The sequence below is a fragment of the Rhinopithecus bieti genome, unplaced genomic scaffold (assembly GCF_001698545.2).
Source record: "Rhinopithecus bieti isolate Rb0 unplaced genomic scaffold, ASM169854v2 repeat_6945, whole genome shotgun sequence".
Classification (NCBI taxonomy): Eukaryota; Metazoa; Chordata; class Mammalia; order Primates; family Cercopithecidae; genus Rhinopithecus; species Rhinopithecus bieti.
The window spans coordinates 1-3,493 of record NW_016832857.1 but is presented as its reverse complement, the minus strand read 5'-3'; the positions used below and the strand labels follow the sequence as shown (position 1 = coordinate 3,493).

General features: G+C 47.7%; 1 long non-coding RNA gene across 1 annotated transcript; it reads right to left on the bottom strand.

Moving 5' to 3' along the window:
• Window positions 1-6: 6 nt before the first annotated feature.
• Window positions 7-3,484, bottom strand: LOC108524597 (uncharacterized). The gene is made up of 3 exons (XR_001884091.1): window positions 3,213-3,484; window positions 1,788-1,951; window positions 7-280 (listed from the first exon to the last, which is right to left on the bottom strand). It is a non-coding gene; the product is annotated as an uncharacterized LOC108524597 (long non-coding RNA).
• Between the last annotated feature and the right edge of the window lie 9 nt (window positions 3,485-3,493).

Below are 3,493 nucleotides of genomic sequence, written 5' to 3'. Positions count from 1 at the left end.
AGCCTAGGAATCACAGGAAAGTCTCCGTCACTTCTTTACGCCAAGCCTGGGAAAATGCCTGACTGCAGAGCTTGAGTCTCCCTCAGATGTCCCTGCAGCACGTGCTGGCCTTCCCTTTGAGTCAGCACCCTGGTCAGCTCCTAGAAGGGCTTCACCCTGGATGAAGAAGAGACAACCCCTTTTCAGTGAGTGCAGGCTCCCAGCTTTGTGCACTGTGACGTCATCCCACTAAGCAGCCTCCACGCCAGCATCTCCTGGGCTCCCACCTCTGCAGTCCAGGCTGAGGAGAAATTAGAGATGTGGGAACTCATCAGCCAGGGACAGAGGTGCCTCTGTTACAAGGGGAGGGCCAGGAACACAGCCTGTGTTAGGACCTAGAAGTCCTGAGCACCATATTCTTGCCTCCATTGTCCAGGGCCCATTTACCACACCATTATCAGCTTCCGGGATTTAAGAAGCTGTTACCAGGAGAGGTATGGGAGCCAGCCTAGAAGAGGCAACTGGTCTTCAACTATAGCCCAAAGGCACAAACTGCTACCCCAGACAGCTGAGGCTGGACACACCACCAGATTGCTCTTGTAGGGCACCACGTGGTCTCCATGTGGCTGAGCCCAACTGTCCATCCTCAGGCCTCATCTTTCTTCAGTCATGAGCATTTCCCCAGCGAAGCCTCACCACCTCCCCTCCCTGAAACACTTCCAGGAAACGAGGCCACTTCTCTGCAATTTTGGTTGTTCAGTAACGTGGTATTGTGCTCTTTAAGAAACTGATACACACTATGGTATGTTTAAGCCTTTAAGGAAGTGGGAGGATACTGGGGCTGCTGTGTGAGCACCTCTATGCTATACCAAGTCAGACCAGTGAGGGAAACTGGACCGCTAAACTGCAGGGCTACCTCCCCTCCAGGATGCTTTTCACATCTTCCACAATCCCCTCACTGGAGTCCTGCCATGGCCCGGACTCATCTTAGGCCTCCCTGTTCTCTCCATCTGCTACTAGGGTGCCTTCCAATCAGATAATGAGCGGTGCTGTCACTGAACTGACTGCCCGGGGGGACTCATGGTCTTTGATGCATTCCAGGCTCCACCACAGTCTCGGCATCCACAGGCAACTGTGGTCCTGGCTGCTCTCTGCCATCAGGTTACCCTTCCATTTTACTTATTGCCTAAAGAACTTCATACAAAATTCTATTTAAAAGCAGTTTACCCACAGTCCCACACAGAAAACATTAACATTTTTTTTTTTTTTTTTTTAGACAGAGTCTTGCTCTGTCACCCAGGCCGGAGTGCAGTGGCATGATCTCGGTTCACTGTAAGCTCCACCTCCCGGGTTCACGCCGTTCTCTCACCTCAGCCTCCCAAGTAGGCAGGCAAATCACCTGAGGTCAGGAGTTCGTGACAATACAAAAATTAGCTGGGTGTGGTAGTAGGCGCCTGTAATCCTAGCTACTCAGGAGGCTGAGGCAGGAGAATCGCTTGAACTCGGGAGGTGTAGGATGCAGTGAGCTGAGATTACACCACTGCACTCCAGCCTGGATTACAAAAGTGAGACTTTGTCTCAAAAATAACAATAATAATAATAAACCTTATGTAACATGTTATTACAGTGGAATAGTATGCAACAGGAAAATGAAAGAACTATAGTTACACTTAAGAACATGAATGAATTTCAAAAACATAATGTAAGCAAAAAAGCCAGATGCCAAGAAATACATATTGACTTATGCTGTGTATAATAGTTCAAACCTAGAAAATTCTAAACAAATCATTAGCGGTCAGAGCGCTTACCTTAAGGGAGATGGCGGATAAATTTCAGGAAGAAAGTAGGGCTGTCTTCCCTTGTATCTTCAAGCGGGGAGCTCCCTCTCACCCTCTCTCATATTTCCTTCTGTACAATGATGTTGAAAGTCTCTAACAAAGAGGGTGCTGGTGACACATAGGTGGTCAGGGGTCTTATGAGAAAAAACAAATGACAGCATCAAACTCAGAGTTCTAGGTCTCACTTAGTTTTATATCTCACTATGTAAAATGCTTTCTGTAGCATGGACTGAATCACATGGTGCTTCCTGCATACTTCTTGGTGATCTGTGAATAAGAAGTCTAGAACGGGCCAAGCATGGTGGCTCATGCCTGAAATCCCAGGACGTTGGGAGGCGGATGCAGGCGGGTCATGAGGTCAAGAGATCGAGACCATCCTGGCCAACATGATGAAACCCCATCTCTACTACAAATACAAAAATTAGCAGGGTGTGGTGGTGCATGCCTGTAGTCCCAGCTACTCAGGAAGCTGAGGCAGGAGAATCGCTTGAACCCGGGAGGGGGAGGTTGCAGTAAGCTGAAATCACGCCACTGCACTCTGGCCTAGCAACAGGGTGAGACCCCGTCAAAAAAAAAAAAAGAAAGAAAGAAAAAGAAAAATAAATCTAGCCCTTAAGAGATGAATATCAACTTAAAGAACAAAATCGAAGCCAAATTTTTGAAGACAGGAAATAGTGTACTACTATCTTTTGTGGGAAGGAACTCTTGGCTTTCCCCAAAAATTAGAGAACTGGGGAGAAAGAAACCTCATCTCAGAATCTGTGATTGAGTTGGGAAGTGGAGGCTGGAAATGTGCTCAAGGTTAAACTTTCTTCCTCCTTTCAAAGGAGACTGAAGTTTTACCAGTGAGCCCAGAGTGAATATTCACTCCACCATCCACCCCAGGAGATCCCTTTAAACCAGGAGCGCACAGTGAGGACAGAAACATGAATATGCACTAACAAGTCCTGAAAGTTCAGAGGGTGATTCTCGATTTCCCCTTGGCACACAGCAGAAGAACTGTTTCTCTAGGTTCCAGGAAATGCCTGTGAGAGAGCTGTGTCCCCCAGATTCCCTTCATCACAGATGACACCCAGTGCTTAAGCCAACACCCCTTGTGCACAATCCCAAGGAGTGCTGACTAATCCAAACCAAAGGTTCTGATGTTCCACAGGCAGAAAAGAGCAGGTGGACTGCAAAGAGAATCTCTCATGAACGCGGCACCCCCAAAGCCCATAGAGACAGTTCTCACCATGATGCCAAGAAACTGAAAAAAAGCCAGACCTCACACGTATTTCCATTTTCCTTCTGATTTCATACTCCCTCCTTCAGCCCCTCCTCACAAGTAGCAGGGATAACCTGGGGGCTCCTGGGAACCTTTTCCCATTGGATTTTTCCTGGCACGTAGTTCCCTACCTGGATGAGTCTCTTCATCACTAATACTCTCCAGCGTTAAGTCTTTAGAAAGAAAAACACCAGGATAAGTCATTAGACAGAGTGACTCACCCACTCCTCCTACTTTAGCTGAAGCTGAATGATGGGCTATTCTCCCACCCCACGCTGCTTCATACATGATCCCCTAATCTTTCTTCTGGGTTGACAAACCTCCCTACAGCTTCTCGGGCCAGAGTTCTATACTGGCAAAATCACTTTCATGAGAACCCCAAGCCTCTTTCCCAGCAGGAACCCAGAATCAA